Here is a 19814-nt window from a genome sequence, read left to right as displayed (position 1 = left end):
CTCCAGGGTTCAAGCAATTCTCCTGCCTCAGCCTCCCGAGTAGCTGGGACTACAGGTGCCCACCACCACGTCCAGCTAATTGTTGTATTTTTAGTAGAGATGGGGTTTCACTATATTGGCCAGGCTGGTCTCAAACTCCTGACCTTGTGATCTGCCCACCCCTGCCTCTCAAAGTGCTGGGATTACAGGTGTGAGCCACCGCGCCCAGCCACTAACATCTTATAATGTATTCACATCTGTATGCACACACCTATACACACACCTTTCCATTCAGAGAATTAAAATGTAAGGCGGTATTCAGAGTTGATCTACCATGGTCTTGATTTTAGAGTTGTGCTGTCCAATACAGTAGCCACTAGCACCATGCCGCTGTTGAGATTTAAATTAAATAAAATTAAAAATTCAGTTCCCCGTTTGCACTAGCCACACATCAGAGGCACAATAACAGCATGTAGCTAATGGTTACCTTATTGGATGGTGCAGATACAGAACACCCTCATCATCTCAGAAAGTTATATGGAATAGCATTGCCTAGAGCACCCATAATGACTCACTAATTTGTCTTTTCCGATCCTTTCCTGCCCCACTCACACCACAGTGTCACCTAAGTTCAGTACTCCACTCCTCAGTGGGCACCTTACATCCAAAATGCTGTACTTAACATTTATTAGGTTACTTTTCAGCACAAGTACATAAAATTTGACTGTATTAGAATCCTGTTGTCTTTTATATAAACATATCAGATTTTATGACTATTAATATCTCATAATATATGTTTAATATGGTAAGAAGTGTGTCAGACAGAATAACAATGCCCCAAAGATGCTATGTCCTAATCCTCAGAACCTATAAATGAGTTTTGTATTACAAGATAAAGGGGAATTGAGGCAGCAGACGGAATCAAGTTTGCTAATCAACTGATCTTGAATGGGAAAGATTGTTCTGGAGTATCTAGGCAGTCCCAATATAATCACAAGGTTCCTTAAAAGTGGAAGAGAAGGGGAAAAGAAAGGTCAGTGTCAGAGTGATGCAATATGCAAAAGACTCAAGCCATGGCTGGAAAGGAACAGAACCCTGCCAACACCTTGGTTTTAGCTCAAAATCAGCGTGGCCTTCTATACTCCAGAACTGTAAAAGATAAGCAATATGTAGATTTAAACTGCTAAGTTTGTTGGTAATTTGTTCCAGCAACAATAGGAATCTTATAGAGAGGTTTCCTAAAAGTCAATATAATTGATGTAACTTTTATTTGGTTATTTAATTTTTTATTTCTTTTTTATTTTGGTAGCTGTGGGGAAGTAGATTGTAAAAGTATTAGTGATACTTTAAGTCTCGGAAGTTTTTTGTTTTAGTTTTTGTTTTTATTTTTTCCCCTAGACTTTGAAGCTTCAAAATTGGCCTTGTAAAACTTTGTGGCAGTGAATGGAAGAAAGGTTTGCAGAGGAAGAGAGCAGGCCTTGAGCTGAGTATCCAAGCATAGAGTTGCTAATGCAGTACAGTTGTTTGCCTGGAAATGACTGAGGATAAAATTAGCTAGCCTATTTTGCTTAAGGAAATGGGCAAGGAAATGATATAATCTTTAAGAACATTAGAAAAGGAAATTCATAATTTATATTAGGGAGTAATTTCATTTATAATAGCAATAATACAATTGTTATATTGTGTTTAGTCACTGAGATTTATGTTATGAGTTTTTAACCCCATGTGTCATTTTTTTGGTTTAATGTGTTTCTGCAGACAATAAACATAAGAAAATAAAGCACTGAATTTAGCATCAAAGTAGTAAACTAGGTCTAATGTATTTGGGATGAGAAGAAATTTGTAGGGACCTATACTAAAATACAACCTAGAGTTCTCATATGTACCAAAAGATCATGGTTTAGTAAGTGCTAAGAAATCACTTCTAAACCTTCTGAAAATTCGCACACTCATCCCCTTTTATGCTTGCCTGAAATTTTCACATTATGAACTGACAGGGTTTTCTCGAAGCTTTAAAGGCCAATGTTAAAATGCAACATGGAATTGACAAAAGTAGGAAAGGCCAAAAATGAATAAACAAAGGAAAGGTTTTGATAGATGACAGAAGAAACCAAACAGCAGGTAAGCTCATGGAAGCTGGTATGCAAATAATAGACAATTTCTTGGTCAGTTTCTTCCAGCAAATCTATTCTGAATGAACCTGCCAACAGCCCTGAATAGCCTGTGTCCACTCTCAGAGCCTCTGAGATCCACCACATTCCATCTCTTCAGACCCATGTGTCCAGCTGCCTTCCACACACCTCAAACTCAACACATCCCAAACTGAACTATTCGAATTCCTTTCTACCCCATACCTGCTCCTCGTCACATTTTTCCTGACCCAACCATTCAAGCTGGAAAGTTCAGTGATCCTTGACTCGTTCCCTCTTCCACCCCTCACCATTTCCAGCCCATCACCAAATCCTCACCATCCCTCCTCCTCTGACCTTTTAGGTACACGCACTTCACATCCATTTCCAGAGCTCATTTCCAAAGCTCGTTAATCTCATGGGTTCTTGTGGAAACTGTAATTGGTCCCTCCTAACTAGTCCTGTCAGTGAAAAGGATGTATAACCACTGGACATCGCTCAAATTATTTTATTTAAAAATATTTTCGTATGCTTGTTATCTGAAAAGCACTGTACAAAGACATGTCCCTTGATATCAAAAAGTTCTAGTGGGATCAAGAACAATAATAATACAGAACAATAATAAAAATAACTGCAGTTACTACTTATTGAGTGTCTTTTATATTTTTGGCATTGTTACAGATGCATATATTGTCCCTAATAATCATAACAGCCCTACAGGCAGGAATTATACTCATTGTATAGCTGTAGATATGGAAAGCTCAGAGTCAGAGAAGTTACTAACTTGACAAGATCTCACAGTCCTGAGTAGAAACCTGAATTTCTTGAGGGCAGAGGCTATAATAATAGCCTATATTATACAATATTGTAATAAACTATATTTATAAATATATATAATATAAACTTATTATAATCCATTATAGGAAATGTTTATAATCCATTATAACAACATACTCATATATTATATAAACTATATTATATAATAAAACCTTTTCATTTTCTATTTAATCTCAGAATTTAAAAAATTCAAAGTGCCATATATTATATATTACATATAAACTTATTATAATCTACTATAAAATGTTTATAATCCATTATAATACAATGTTTATATATTAAACATTATATAATAACATAATAAAAACTTTTCATTTTTATTAATGCCAGAATAAAAAAAAAATCAAACAAAGCAGTGGCTGGCTTTATAGATAATGACAAACAGTCTAAGCCAGAGGAAAGCTATAGCCTGTAGAATGGCATTCATATTCCTTAAACAGCGTCCATATCAAAGCGTCAGGTTCTTCCTATTTATGTTTGTGAGCTCTAATTATCCTTAATATGCCTTGGTCCTATCATTTCTCACTGCTCTTACAAAGAAAATGCATGCAGTTAATGAGATTTTCTCCATAGGAGCACTGTGATCATTTAATGAAAGAATGCCTGTGGATTGCCTACCACAGAGCCTGACAAAGAGCAGACCCTCTATAAGAAACAGTCAATACAGCATAATGGCTAAGACAGTGGGCTGCGTAATCAGCTTGCTTCTACTCCTTAATGCTGTGTGACTTTAGCTAAGTCACTCAACCTCTCTGAACCTCAGCCTTCTCACAGATAAAAATGTGGCTGCTAATAATAATACTACCTATATCATGAAGTTCCTATGAATCCAATTGGATAATGCACGTAAGCACTTAGCATGATTTAGTAAGCCATTAATAAATAGTAGCTTTCAGCTGTATCTTGCCTCCTCCCCAGGAAAGCAGAATTGCAATAAAAGTGTTATAGTGAGAAGAGAAATCAGTGTCCACTTTTCATCCACTGCATTTATATAGACACCAGGCTTTTTTTGCGAAAAGTGTACTGGTTTATCATCTGAACAGAAAGAGCAAACCATGGGATTTGGGAGCTCAGAGAGAACATTAGCTGAAATCTAGCTCGATCTGGCCAAATTCAGAGATAAGATAGAGGTTCATCAAAGAAAATCCACTTCCCGATGCTGCAAAATTTATTTAAGGCAAACCCAAGAGTAGATTCCAACCTCTCGTTTATAATCCCATGCTCGTTCAACTACGAAAAAATGGACACATTTTTGGAGGTCAGTTCAATACCTTCTCATGTGTTAGAAATTCTAAAATAAATCGCTAGTCACATTGTTCCCAAATGTCTGTGATTATATTAATTTAAATAAACTATGACTCAGTTTTTTAAAATTCAAGTAAAAGGGGCTTTATATGCTACTAAACACGTTTCCAAACTATTTAAAATGGGTTAAGATAAAAATATGAATACTCTCATTGAGTTAAGGTTTTTAAGATTAAATGAGTTTTATAAAACCACTCAATAAATTCAGAAAGCAATCAACATTGATTAAAATAAGGATCATCAACAAAAACTTTGAAAAATAAAGTAAGGATATTAAAATTGAGTCAGGGGTGCTTTTTGCCTTCAGGGAGATCCTATCTGCCAATTCCCTGACAGGACAGACCACAGAAGGGCTTCTCTAGCAGCTGTATCTTCAGCTGTATCACCTGGGAGCTAACTGTTTAAACTGTTTGAATATGCTGGGTATGCTCATTTATTGGGTAACTACTGATCAAAACTTCCTTTACTCCAGGCATGGTGGTAGGAGTGGGAAGTGAAATAATAAAATAAAATAGGGTCCCTGTCTTCAAGAATCTTTGGGTACAATAGGAGAAGCAGACAAGTGATAAAGAAGCTGCAATCCAGGATAATGGATATCAGTAGTTAACGCTTAGGATAATCAAAATCAACAGCTAACATTTGTGAAACATGTGCCCAGCACTATACTAAACACTTTCAAATTGTTTCACAAAACCCTCTCAGAGGGCTGCTTTGATTAGCTTCAGAAAACTGAGGCCAGGAATCTGCCCAAGGCCACCGAGCCAAAAAGCAGGACTCAAACCTCGGTCAGCTGAGCACACGTCCCGTCTGTAAGTGACAGTTGCTTCATGAGTGATTGACAGGGAGCATATAACATGCAACGGCACCCCAGGAGAGGCTCCTAACCCAGGCTTAGTGGATCAGTGCCCATTTCCTAGGGGGCCCCTGAGCCTTGAAACCTGAGGTGAATTGAGAGCGTGCTGCTTGGAGGGTAAGAAACACCTTTCAAGTAGGCAAGTGAGTGAAAGAGGACTTGCCTTCCCACTGTCCTCAGGATTGTATGTGGCCTTCAAGTCCCTTCTTGGTTTGGCCCAGCCTCAACTCTTTACCTCTATCTACTCATAGGCTTCTGAAAAGTTAAATGAAAAGTTTAACATTTTTCAGTTTCTTTAAAGGACCAAGTTTGCTTTCCTTGCTGGGTCTCTGGGCGTGCCACTCTTCTGCCTAGATTGCAGCACTGCTCCTAGGTAATGCTTTGTCATTCTGCAGGTCTCAGCTTAGATATTGTTTCCTTTAGGGAATCTTCCATGAGTTCTCTCCAGGCCCTCCCCAAAGTGGCTTTAGGGTCCCTACTATGTACTATGCACTCCTATTGCCCCCCTCTATTTTTGTCATCACGGTAGTAAGTATGCTAATAAATCCACCTTCAAACATCTGCCTTCTCTATGAGACTCCATAACTTCCATTAGCAAGGTTTGTTTTACTCATCACTGTATTCCCAAAGCGTGGCACAATGCCAGGCACACAGTAGGTACTCAATAATTATTTGTAGAATGAATGAAAAGATCTAAGTGTATGGAGTAACATCCCCATCTTGTGGCCTTTTGGAAGACGCCACGTAAAGTCTTAATCCCCTGCTGCATTTTCAATACCGAAAGCACAGGTGGACTTTCAAGATCCTTACTCCGCGCACTGGATAACATTAAAATAAAAATGAGATCCCATCTCCAAGTTCAATGTTTCCCATGGTTAGTTAACACAAAGCAGGAGAAATAGTTGGAAGGGAATCAACCTGAATATATGGCTCTAAACAGAAGTGAGTCACTTAAACCAGACAAGCCAGTTGCCTTGTCCACTTCCATTACAGAGCAAAGGATTTTATTTAGGTTTACCATCTGGAAGGACATTTTCCAGGTATATATTTCCTCATGGACTGAATCATTCTCAGTTGGATTTACAGCCTACTTCCAATCATAGAGCTCAGATGGAAGGAGAAAGCAGATAGTTTGGAGAAGAACCCAGCTAGTGGCCGGGCACAGTGGCTCAGGCCTTTAATCCCAGAACTTTGGGAGGCCAAGGTGGGTAGATCACCCAAGGTCAGAAGTTCGAGACCAGCTTGGCCAATGTGGCAAAACCCTGTCTCCAATAAAAATACAAAAAATTAGCCAGGCATGGTGGCGCATGTCTGTAATCCCAGCTATTCAGGAGGCTGAGGCAGGAGAATCACTGGAACCTGGAAGGTGGAGCTTGCAGTTAGCCGAGATTGCACCACTGCACTCCAGCCTGGATGACAGAGTGAGACTCTGTACCAAAAAAAAAGCACAAAGCTAGTGAGTGGCATATCTGGCCCAGTGTCCCCATCACGCTGCCTCTGCTGTCACAGTTGGGTTTGTTAATAATTGAGCTATGATTAGTGTGTGGCAGAATAGAATGATGGCATGTTGTTGTTTAGCTCATTTCGTTATGGACTAATCATAATTAGCATGCAACTTCTCTCTTTATGTGAGGTCCAGAAGAGGATGATGGCGCATAAAGTTATTCCCAAAGTGGGATGCTTTGAAAATGTTGCAGAGAAAGAGCAATAACATTAAAGTTTTATAGAGAGATTAGAATTAGAGTGAAAATTTTTATATACAAAAGCATTAAATTTTGACAGACAAGTCGATTCATCCCCCAAATAATAATCTACAACTTCAGAATCTTAGACTATTTAAAGAAGAAAGATGCTTAAAGGAAGACTAACTCTGATTAAAATGAATAAACATTTTTACAGGACTTTGACGTCCTCAAAGTAATTATTTCAGGCAGTTACCAGAGCATTTCCTGTGAGCCATGAAATGAGCACATCACATAGACTATCCTATTTACCATCATCAACAACAAGGGCCTGGTAAGTAGGTGTTTTCACACCCATCCTAAAGATGAGGAGATGGAGCAAAAGAGGGTGAAGGGTCTTGTTCAAAGTCTCATCGTGAGTAAACAGTGGACCCAAGATTCAAGGCACCAGAGTCTAGAGTGCCTGCTTTCATGTCCCTTTGCAAAACCAAAAGTTAAACATACCCTCTCTCTGTTTGTTACCCTAAAATGTTTCAAAGCTGTATCAAAGTTATGACCTCACTTCTCAGACACTCCATGGATGTCTTTGCTGTCCTTTTGCCCAACAGAAATTTCCGGTATAATAATAAGGCACAGTGAAGTCAAAACAGCAGAGTATTTGGAATTGAAAAACAGGCGCTTTGGAATAGTTTAATCTTCCACTATATCAGGTCACTTAATCTTCCTCAAACTTTTCTAAATCTGTAAAATGGGTGCAACATCTATTTCACACAGTTGTTGAATTTCATGAAATAATATCTTTAAAAAGCCCTGGGACATGAGGGTTGCTCAAACATTTGTTGGTTCCGACTCAATGATTGTCTGTGGACTCCACAACCCCCTCTAAAATTGGCACCCCCCCACTCCACTCCATTGCATATAAGAAGCCTGGAGGTGTAGAGTTGGTCACTGAGACATTGGATTGATACGATACATTTCTTTGCTAATATTTGAAACATTCTCGAGGATCCTATTAAGTTCAGAGAAATCTTTTCCCTCAATTTTGTCTCCTAAACAAACCAAATTTAGCCCCTTCTAGTCACAGGCCTAGGTTGTTTAGCCCAGCTTTAAAAGTTAATTGGCTCTTTAAGTCATCATTGAATGTAGAGGAAACATACAAGCCCAAATGAAAACGTTCTTCATTTATTTTTCAGATAGAAGTAATCACCAATGATTCACTCATTCATTTAACACCCTGCAAACATTTAAACATTTATCGAGTGCCTACTATGTATTTTTGGGAAGTTTTTTTGGTTTTTTTCTTTTTTCTTTTCTTTTTTTAGAGGTAATTTTGCTCTTGTTGCCCAGCCTGGAGTACAGTGGTGCCATCTCAACTCACTGCAACCTCCACCTCCCGGGTTCAAGCAATTCTCCAGCCTCAGCCTCCTGAGTAGCTAGGATTACAGGAATGTGCCACCACACCTGGCTACTTTTGTATTTTCAGTAGAGATGGGGTTTCTCCATGTTGATCAGGCTGGTCTCAAACTCCCGACCTCAGGTGATCCGCCTGCCTTGGCCTCCCAAAGTGCTGGGATTACAGGCGTGAGCCACTGCACCTGGCCGTTTATTTTTAATAAAATATAATGCCAAGTGTTCAGAATATTTGGAGATTGGTAAAGTTCATATAAGTTGTAAATATTTTTACTCCCTCTTTCAATCATTTCCCAAGAATTAAATTCCAAGAGCGATGAGTTTGCACTGTCTGTGAGTAGCACAGACGTGTCTGAACTCTCCAGGCTGGCGACCTTCCAGCACTAATCAGGCCTTCTCCCCTCCAGTGCCTTTGGTAATGGGCATCTCCCTTTCCAATTCAGCCACTTACATCATATTTAAGATTGTGAATAAGTTTTCATTACCACACACTCTGCCTTTTGTCACAGCCGAGGGACAAGAAGTCGAACAAACAAGTAGATATTAGGCAAGTGTTCTCTTATCTCTCGCCACAAGGATAAAACAAAAAAAATTGAAGAAACAAATGCAACCTCCTGTCTGAACCTTAATAAAAGAGTTAAGAACCAAAGGACTTTGAAATACTATTATAAACACTGAGTACTACTAAATACTACTTGGTACAAGCAGGTATGCTTTAAGAACTCTAACTGAACCACAGTCTCTAACTGAACCAAAATCTTAAGTGTTTTGCTTTTACTAATCTGTAAAATAGTGGGGATACTGGCCCTCCTACTCATCCAGAGGTCAGGGAGACTGAGTGGCAAAGGTGCTGTGCCAAGTGAAGAGAATGGCCCCAATGTTACATAAATGTTACTACATGGTTTAGTATGCAGAAATCTCTTCTGCCTTCTATATTGTTTGTTTTCAGAGAACGGGAGAGGCGCTAATACAAGGTAGAGGGATGTGGCGAGCAGAATAATGGCCTCCAAAGATGTCCACATCTTGCTCCCTGAAACCTGTGAATATGTCGCCCTACATGATGAGAGGAACTGTGCAGATGTGACTAAATGAAGCATCTGGAGGTGGGAGATTATCCTGGATTAGCTGGCTGTGGCCAATGTCATCACAAGGGTAGTTGGAAGAGGGCAGCAGGAGGGCCAGAGTCAGGAGGTGGGATGATAAAAGCAAGAAGTTGGAGGGATATGAGGAAGGGATCATTAACCAACGATTGCACAGGGCCTCTGGAAGCCGGAAAAGGCACAGACATGGATTCTTCCCTGGAGCCTCTGGGAGCAAGCAGCCCTGCTGACACCTTGACTTTAGCCCAGTGAGAATGACTGCAGACTCTGAGCTCCAGAACAGTAAAAGGATAAATGTGAGTTGTTTTGAGCCACTTGATTCATGGTTATTTGTTATGGCAGCTATGTAAAACTAATACAAGTACAAAGCTTTGTTCTCTAGTTACAAAGACCAAATGACTAAGAATCAGAACACTTTGGTTCCAATTTTGTCTCTGACATTACTAGCTGTGTAATCTTAAATGAGTGACACTGCCTCTCTGGGCCTCGATTTACCATATACCAGAGGGTTCCACCTTCTAACTCTGAGGGTCTACAGGGGACACAGTGTGAAATGGCACAGAGACACTTATATCAATATCCTCCTTGTCCTCGTGATGATATTCTCAATTTTAATTTATATTCTCCTTCCCCTATTATACCTCAAGCAATGATAAAGCCAGATAATAAATTCCAGACATTGGTACTGAAGACATAGAGGCATATAAAATGTATTTATAAACCTGGGATCTGTTTGACTAGTATACAAGATTTTTTTGGAAAAAAAAAAATGGTGCTACCTTAAGTAGGTTTATTTTAGAGAAAGATCTTAGTTTTGGCCAGACATATGGGCCGGCTGTTCCACTGCACCCACTGAGTGTTTATCTTCTCCACTCCTGTGCAATAATTTTAATAAAAGCCCTGCAGCAGCCCTCACCCCAGGTGGCGAGCCAGCCCCACCTGTCTCTCTTCCTGACAGACTGTTGAACATGGATGCCTTCCAGAGACGAAAAGTCATTATTCTGCCTTCTCAACCTTTCTGGTTTTGCTCCAGGTAGCTGTTGCAAAATGTGGTATATTTAGAAACATGATGTCAGCTATTTCTTATTTTGCCATCATTGAGATGTCACATGACTTGAATTTTCCAACAAAATAGATCACTTTTCACACCCGTCCCCATTCTGTACACACAAGAGAAAATTAAATGGATTAAACGGATCCCGTCAATTTATGTTTCATTTCTTCTGAATAAACAAGCCCACCCAGGCACCTGGCACTAGAATTGAGCTGAAGACAGCCAGGCAATGCTTTGCCCTTCACCAGTTCCATGCAAACGATTTTTTATGAGGCTGAGCTGTTCATTGCTTTCAATCTGTCAGATTTTATGAGGATTTTCACCAAAATCAAAACAGAATCCAAAATATTCCAAGCACACATTTAAGAACTAGATTCTAGGTACTTAGCAACTCTGACAGTAGTTCACTCATGGTATTCTGTCCATTTGACCAAGGATTGCTCGTTCCCTTTGTGGAACCACCAAACGAGGATAAGCGAGCTAGACTGGTATACTTCTTTCTCCGAAACTTGTAGAAGGTCAGGTGTTTTACACTGACCATCTTGCTGAACTTGCTCAGCCTCTGAAGGCTTAAGTAATCCAATGGAGGCCTTCTAGGATATGACTTGAAGTTAAGAAGGTGATAAACCTTATTTTAACACATTAAGACACTGGACATATGCTAGGAAAAGATTAACTCTCGCAATGTGAAAAGGCCTGAATAATGAAGTCCTTGTCTCTCTTCCCACTTTCCCTGCAGGATTTGAAGCATTCACTTCTCCTTCCCCTGTACTTCCCAGGCCAGCCCCATCCAGTAGCAAAACTAGATGAGGAAAAGAAAGGCAAAGAACTCACACTGCAGGTGAGACAGAAGGGAGAACTTTGGGAACAGATGGCACAAGAGACATTCAACAATATCTTTCTTTGCAGATAAACATTAATCTTCCTGAAAAGAATTTTACTTTCTACTGATAGTCATTCCATTTTTATATTTTAAAGTTTGTTCGTGAAAAAAAGCAGTTGAATAAACAAAAAACAACAATCATGCCCCCTCACCCCACAAGAAAAAAATCTGCAGTTTTATATACATCTCTCAATTTTTTTGGTTCCCTGTCCCTAGATAGAAATCAAATGTTATCCATGAATCAGTCTTGTAAAGGTCAAGGCTCTTGGTTACAAGCAATGGAGACCAAATGTCACTAACTTAATGAAGCAGAAAAGGCATTTGCTGAAAGGATATTGTGTCGTTAACTCAATCAGCAAAAAGGCCAGAGAATTCGGCTGAGAAAATGGGCAGGACCAGAGTAGAGTGAACAGCAGGGAACCAGAAACATTTTGTCAGGAAGCCACCTCTGGTGGCCACCACTGCTGGCAGTAAGAACTCAGTGTCACCACCACCAGACACCTCCTGTTCTTGCCTCCAGGATTTTGACACTAGCCACTGCCCTTGCTGGATTCCACATTTATTCTCAACCTAGCACCCAGAAGCACTTCTCAGCTGGCTCTGTATCACTGGAACATTTGAATATTTAAGCCTAGGCAATGGACACATATTCCAGGAGCAGAGGTCACAGGAAGGGAGTGTCTGGCCTTTTTGTTACCTGTGGAGGGTCTTGACTATAAGTCATCCAGGTTCTTGACATTTTGAACAAAGAATTGGACAAAATTCACAAACGAAGCAACAGAACAATGAAACAACAAAAGCACAGAGCTATTGAAATGAAAGTACACTCCCGTACACTCCACAGAGTGGGAGCGGGCTCCAGCAAGCCACTCAAGAGCACTGGTTACAGAATTTTCTGGGATTTAAATACCCTTTAGAGGTTTCCCACTGGTTACTTAGTTACCCTATGTAAATGAAGGAGTGGCCCACAGCCAGTCTGATTAGTTGGGAGAGGTGACCAATCAGAGGCTGAAGTGAAGTTACAAAGTTACAAGTGAAGACTTGCCCCATGACCAGCCTGATTGGTTGCAGGAGGGGACCAATCAAAGGTACTTTCCATTTTTCATCTGTGAGGCAGTGCAAAGTCAGTAGCCTCTTATCCCTTTGTAACTTGGGTGTGGGGAGGTGGGGTTTTCCTTTTGATTCAGTTCTAGGAAGTCAGTGTGAATCAGCCTTAGGTTCCCTGCCTCCAAGACCCTATTCTCCTGCCTCAATTTCAGCTTCTGTAATGGGAAGTGAGGCCTCCGTTCCACCAAGACTCACATGTTAAAGGTCTCTGCACAAATAGAAGGGAAGGGTGTTGGAGCTTGACTTTCCAAACAATAGCTGATGTCCTGCACAGGTCCTGTTATCTTCGTACCTGATATCCACGTGTATTCTTCACTTAAAAACACTTACGCCTCGTATGATGCAATGTTCCTTAAACAATCAAGACATTTTCAAGCTCTCCCAGCAAAGGAAGGCAACCCTAAGCCTTGTCAGTTACTGCTTCCGGCTCAAAGTCTAAGAGCTCTGAGTGATGTTATTTTCCTCTCTATTTCTGTTAGATTCCACCTTAATATTCTGTAGCCAGTGGCCTGAAATGTAAAGTTAACCAACAAAACTTATTTTTTAAATGGCATAGTTGGGAGTAAGGAAAGACAAAGAAAATTAGTCAAAATATACCAATGTATACATGACGTGGTAAAGAAGGAAATATGAGTCCTGGGGTTGTAGCTGATAGTTGTGATTCCTCCGCGCTACTGTACAATTCATTTTCCTTTCATCTTCAGCCAGCGTAGTAACTGGTGTGGGGTCTTTAGCTCACGGGTGACACAAACCTTCCTTCCCATCTGGGAGATGCAGCCCTGGTGGGTCTGGTCTATAGGTGGTAGCTGTAGTTTTTCATTAATTTTTACCACTTGATAAAGTAATAATAGGATGTTGCCCAGGGAATCATCTATACTCATCTCTTTTGGGTAGTGAGGCCCTATTTCCTCCTGACAGTCAGAATCAATCATCCCATGATTCTTATTTTCCCCTCTTCTCTCAGAAGCACGAGTGGCTTAAAATGATTAAGCTTACTTTCCAATTCTTCTGAAAACTGTTAGTACATCCTCTGGAAGAAGCATTTCTCCTTGAGGTACTAAAATGACTAACAGAATCATAGGGAAAGAAAGCAAACTTTATAGATGGGTCATTAGCTTTACTAGGTAGAGAATCAACTCCCACTTCCAATTCATTATTCCTGGACATGCACATCTCTGAGTTTGGAAGATAGAGTACCGTATTTCAGTTGACAGTTTACAGTATATTCTGTATTTTGTAAAATCAGGTATTGGCACTATTATTACATATTCCATTGTCAATTGCACTACTCTATAAAGCTAACTGCTTCTAGTGATGGGGATGGGATGAGATCAGGGAACTCCAAGAGTATTAGCATTGCCTTGTTTCTTTTATTGTACTTAAACTTCCAGTTGGCCCTTCCTACTGTAACAGTCCTTCTTTCATAGGTCAGGAAACTTATGAAGATATTTGCCAATTACTCAGGAAATCTATTCCAATTGTACAGAATATGCACACTTATGTATACATATATAATATTTATAAGAACTAACCATGTTCAAAAACATGATTATTTACCCTATTTACCCTAAACTGGACCCTAATTATTATCTGGCTTTTTAAATACCTATTCCTCCTGGTAGGCCTTAGTGGAATTTCAGAAATTAGTCTAGATTAGAGCCATTGGAAAATTTTCCCTTGGAATATTTAGGTATTTCCTTTTGCCCAGGGTCCAGTTACCATGGTAAATCACTACCAAGAAGGCTTTTAAGGAAAAACTAGTAAGCCTATAAAGAGTATCCCTTTGAGACTTTCTATCGGGCCTTTTCTGAGGGGGCTCAGACCTGCCTTCACTCAAGGGGCTGCAGCTTTTTGATGTGGCTCAGGGCTGAGAATTGTATGAGGAACAATGACTCTCCATTACAAAAGCTCAAGTCAGGACTCTTTGCAATACCTAGAGATGGTTTTATTTCTTATTTGAATTCATTAAGAAAGCTATAGTGAGCTTCGAATCAAAGAACTCATGATCAATTATCCGCCTCTAAACCGTATGGATCACATCCTTCCAGCTGACCATGAAGGTAAGCACACCGCGTTACCTCTCCCAAGTAACTGCTGTTACTTGCTTGGGTCTCTGGGTGCTTCCCATTGAGTTTATGAGATGATTGCCCTGGCAGCACTTCCCACTGGCATCTCTGCCTACAGAAAAAAACCTCTGGACCTCATCTCAAAGGTGCTCACCTCATCAATATATTTCTCAAAGCCTTGGTGAAGACAGTTCCTTCTAACACCTCTTGGAGGATGTAGTTATGGGAACCACACTTGATTAGCCAATCAAGAACTATTGTCTCTGCTAGACACAGTCTATGGTACACCGAGTTTTGTTTTTTTGAGATGGAGTCTCACTCCTGTTGCCCAGGCTGGAGTGCAATCGCATGATCTTGGCTCACTGCAACCTCCACCTCCTGGGTTCAAGCAATTCTCCTGCCTCAGACTCCTGAGTAGCTGGGATTACAGGCATGAGCCACCACGCCCAGCTATTTTTTTTTTTTTTTTTTTTTTTTTTTTTTTTGTATTTTTAGTAGAGACAGGGTTTCTCCATGTTGGTCAGGCTGGTCTAAAACTCTCGACCTCAGGTGATCCACCCGCCTCGGCCTCCCAAAGTGCTGGGATTATAGGTATGAGCCACCGCGCCCGGCCACACTGAGTATTTTCTGACAGATAAAGTTTACTTACTCTACACCTCTGTAGAACCTAGGTTTTATTCAACTAGCCAAGTCAACAATGAGAACTATTTCCTGCTGTTTGGTCTAGCACATTGAATCCAGAATCTCTGGGATGTGAGTCTACAATGATAAATGGGTTGATTTATAATTGATTGATTGATAAATACATTGATCTATAATTATGCTTTTCCCTCCTTGGTAGAGCTTCCTCAGAATTCATTTCCTGCAGATTTTGCTCATAAGAATTTAGCAAACTCCTGTTACTCTTTTCTCATGCCAGCTTTCTCCACCTAGGTTTGCCTTCACAATTTCTCAAGCACCAACTCCTCCATCACACACACTCAATCCATGCATTCCCATTCCAGATCTAGAGCTGTCACTAGAGAGGATGAGCACAAAGGAAACAACGGCTTCTTACAAGGCAACTCCCTCAGGCAAAGGTACCATGCAATAAATTCTCCTTACCTTCCCAACTTCCACAATAATTGTGGAAACATTTTTTTTTTTCATATTTTTATAGAACTTTCAGGTGTTTTGAACTGGGAGGATTACTGTGCACTGTGAAACCACTATATCCCTGGAAACCTCTCCAGCAACAATTGATGCTGGTGATCACACTCCTATTTAGAAATCCTTCTTCTATGCTTCTATGTTTTCATTCTTCTAATTTTGCATCTTTTGTCCAGTTTCTGACTGTGCCTCACTATTCCAAAATGATTTTTTCTTCTCTTTCTTCTTCTCTCTTCTATTTCCACAGTTTGAGCTACAATCAATTGATTATTTTCATCAGTACATCCCTAGGCTTTACCTCTCTTTACATCTCAAAATTGCCTCTGCAACATCATATGTCCAAAACAGAACTCCCCTTCCTCCTGCGTAACTCACCATAGCTCAGGTTAGGTTCTCGGAATCATATTTGAGTTGTCCCCTCCAAATCTCATGTTGAAATGTGATCCCCTACCAAATAACTCCATAAAGTATCAAAAATCTACACCATTTCTTGGATTATATCACTTTCTACTCAATAATTTCCAAAGGTTTCTCATTACCTTAAAGAAAAAATTCTATAGTTTGAAAACTTAAGACTACTGGTGATCTCCTCAACTTACTCCCAGCCCCATAACTCTACAAACAGATCCAGGTCACCCCTTGACCTCCAGTCACACTTCCCAGCATAACCACAAGTTTCCACTCACTCTCATATCCATCCTTCACGAACTCACTTCAGCATCTCTGTTCATGCTGTTCCATCTTCCAAATCCTAACCCTCTACTCTCAGCTGAGCTAACTAAAGAATTCAAGAACTGAAAGAGAAGACAAAACAAGAGAAAGAGGATACAACAATTAGATGCCAGTCGTGTTCTTGAAAGGATATTCTAGGTAGGCCTAGTCTTTCCATTCTTTGGCTAAGTAATATGGTTGCATGATTGTCCCCTCCAAATCTCACTTTGAAATGTGATCCCCAATGTTAGAGGTGGGCCTAGTGGGAGGGGGTGTTTGGGTTAGGAAGGCTGATCCCTTAGGAAGGTCTTGGTGCTGTCCTCAGAGTAATGAATGATTTATCATTCTGTGAGTTCACAGGAGAGCTGTTTGTTTAAAGGAGCCTGGCACCTCCTCCCTCGTTCTCTCACTCCCTCTTTCACAATGTGATACTGCAGGTCCCCCATTGACTTCCACCATGAGTGGAAGCTTCCTGAGACCCTCACCAGAAGCCAAGCAGATGTTGGTGACATGCTTGCACAGTCTGCAGAACCATGAGCCAAAATAAACCTCTTCTTATAAATTACCCAGTCTTCAGTATTCCTTTATAGCAGTGCAAATGGACTAATACACTAAGTCAGAGAGAGGAGGGGGCAGAAATGACAAAAACTTCTGGATAGACGTTTGGGAGACTGAGAGTAGAGGATCTGTGCCCCATGCCCAGTAGAACTCTGAAAATTGGCAAGATCCCACGGTTCTCAACCTCACATACAAAGAACAAACTACTTATATAGCAGGGCGGTGACAAATCTGGAACAAGGGACTTAGTGCTCTCATGGAGAGCCTGTGTATCCATGCAGTATCAAGCAAGAGAATGATGTCATTGTACCAGGGAGCAGCCAACCACATGGACAGCACGGACAGCCTCTGTACAGAGAGAATTCTTCTGGCTGGAACCAGGAAGACACAGCAATTACCTGGGTAAAATGACTCAAGACTGATGGGAATGAGAATGGCTCAGCTGATGCAGGTGTGGTTAAATGACACAGACCCACAGAACATATGGCTCCGCTCAGTACCTGAATGTTGCAAAGCCATGCTGCCTTCTCCCAAACACCCTCTGTCCTCCCATAAATGCAACCTAGGCAGGGTGGGGAAGAGTGCTACGTGCATAAAGATGAACTGTCTGTTACCTAGCAGAGTGAGGACCCCAAACAGAAATTAAACCTAGAGACAGGAATAATAGAAACAGTCTTTCCTTAACTTCCTGATTTTGCACATGAGATTCCTATCTGCATATGTGTGTTATGTATATATGTATGTATTGTTTTCATTCATTACATTACTGATGCAGATATAACTATTGTGATGAAAAACAGTCTATCAGTTAAAAGCACTTTGTGACTGGAAGGAGCATCATTCCAAAGACTGTACTTCTAGGTACAAAATCATGCTAACCAACTAACCAGCAAAAGAGACGCACACATTCTCTGTGGGAAACACTATACGTAAGGACCTCCAGAAAATTATTTTCACAACTTCTCTTAGAAACGCATGTAAGAATTTATTATAAATAATAGAACCTGACAGCATTGGGAGGCAATTTGTAAATTCCACTCTACGATGAAACAGTGCAGCTGGAAACTTGGGAAATGGACTAAAGACGGCCTTAGAGGTGACTCCAAAACAGCAACCCTCATTATATTTTTAGATCCTGATTTTCCTACTCCTTGTATAATTTGGGAACATTTAAATTGTCAACTGCAGAAAGCAATCAGATCAAAATACTTGAAAATTTAAGACACAGCTATAGAAGATATGCTTTTCAATATGTATATTAAGATATATGAATATATCAAAATATAGAATGTCAAAAATACATGAATATGTAATACATACATATTATATTTATATGTATATTTTAACCTATAACATGTCTCGCTTTTAAAATATTTTGATATGTGTGTGTATGAATCAGTGGGAAACATACTGATTTACATAAAATCATTGACAAAAGCAGCTTATTAATGTAGAAAACCAGCAGAAAATAGATTAACATATCTAATTGTAAAGGATGGGAAGTATTAAAGGAAAAAGCTGCATAAAGACATCGAAGCTGAGTCAAGTCACGGGAAATCTCTAAGCGTTTTCTTCAAAAATAACTGTTAAATATATTTCATTGCAATTATACTTCACAACATGTTCATTCTGTGTCCCTATGGGATTCCATTTTGCACAGAACCTAAATAAAGTATCTGACAAAAAAAAAAAAAAAAAAAACAAAAACTTTGCTGAGATTGGATTTAATTACCAGACCTAATTCTTCAGTATGGCACTCAGCCAAATAACTGGGAGAAAATGCTGACTGGGCTAGAGACCTAAGCGACTTAGCTGAGTGGAAGGGAAAACATTTTTGATTAATTGAAAGGACAAATGCTTCATCTTAAAATGTCTAAAGGTGAGACGTACAGAATTAAATAAACCTATAATGCTGTTCAACAGCATTTTTTTGATAATCCTGTGAATTACCGTGTCATCTGAAATTGCAAGAAGCATATTTTCACAGGGAACTTTCTACACTTGAAGTAAAATTTAATGTTTTTAGAGCTTCCAGAATAGGTATTTCTATTGCTCATAAAAACAATTTCTTACATTTTCAGGGTTATTTTAATGCAAAGGGTATTCTGCAGTAAATAAGTAAATACCTGTAATTGGTTGCAGTACTTTGGTATGGCACATACCATACCAAAGTGTTGGTACAAAATTGTTAAGTGAAAAATCATTTTGGGAGCCTCTAAGTGGAGGTGTGTGTGTTCTCACAGGTTGAACTACCTCCTTACCATTGAAGTGTAGTGATTATACATGTTATTTCAAACACAAAAATGGGATCATTTTTCCCTTCCCCCTACCCCCCTTTTTTTTTTTAGATGGAGTTTTGCTCTTGTCGCCTAGGCTGGAATGAAGTGGCATGATCTCAGCTCCCTGCAAACTTCACCTCCTGGGTTCAAGCGATTCTCCTGCCTCGGCCTCCTGAATAGCTGGGATTACAGGTGCCCACCACCTCACCCAGCTAATTCACCATGAACGGCTAATTTTTGTACTTTTAGTAGAGATGGGGTTTCGCCATGTTGGCCAGGCTGGTCTCAAACTCCTGACCTCAGGTGATCCACCCGCCTCGGCCTCCCAAAGTGCTGGGATTACAGGCATGAGCCACTGCACCCAGCCTCCCTTTTCAAAGTCATCCTGCAATCAGCAACAATTAATATGCTTGTAAAATATAGAGATCACTTTACTGATATTATTAATTCAACACGACATTAAAATCAAGTTTATCATCAATGCTCTAAGAAATCTTGAAATTGACATGCAGCCTCTATTTTTATACTTTAAAAATCTTTTTCCCCTTAGTATTTTTTAAGGACAATGACATGAAGCTTTAACTAGTATATTTCATTTTTATGCCCATATACTTTAAAATGTTATGTGATCTGTTCAAATATGTTTCTTAGGTGGGTGTGGTGGCTCTCACCCATAGTCTCAGCTACTCGGGAGGCTGAGGCGGGAGGATCA

General features: G+C 39.9%; 1 protein-coding gene and 2 long non-coding RNA genes across 10 annotated transcripts in view; 2 read left to right on the top strand and 1 right to left on the bottom strand.

Moving 5' to 3' along the window:
- The window catches only part of RFC3 (replication factor C subunit 3), a 739896-nt gene that overhangs the window by 676631 nt on the left and 43451 nt on the right, over window positions 1–19814 (bottom strand). The gene's annotated exons all lie outside the window — the stretch shown is intronic.
- LOC135968090 (uncharacterized) lies at window positions 9349–11370 on the top strand. Its single transcript, XR_010582553.2, has 2 exons — window positions 9349–9591; window positions 11089–11370. It is a non-coding gene; the product is annotated as an uncharacterized lncRNA (long non-coding RNA).
- Window positions 14745–16830, top strand: LOC135968088 (uncharacterized). The gene is made up of 2 exons (XR_010582551.2): window positions 14745–16424; window positions 16703–16830. It is a non-coding gene; the product is annotated as an uncharacterized lncRNA (long non-coding RNA).

The sequence above is a fragment of the Macaca fascicularis genome, chromosome 17 (assembly GCF_037993035.2).
Source record: "Macaca fascicularis isolate 582-1 chromosome 17, T2T-MFA8v1.1".
Lineage (NCBI taxonomy): Eukaryota > Metazoa > Chordata > Mammalia > Primates > Cercopithecidae > Macaca > Macaca fascicularis.
The sequence above is the reverse complement of the archived record's forward strand: the minus strand, read 5'-3'. Positions and strand labels throughout refer to the sequence as shown.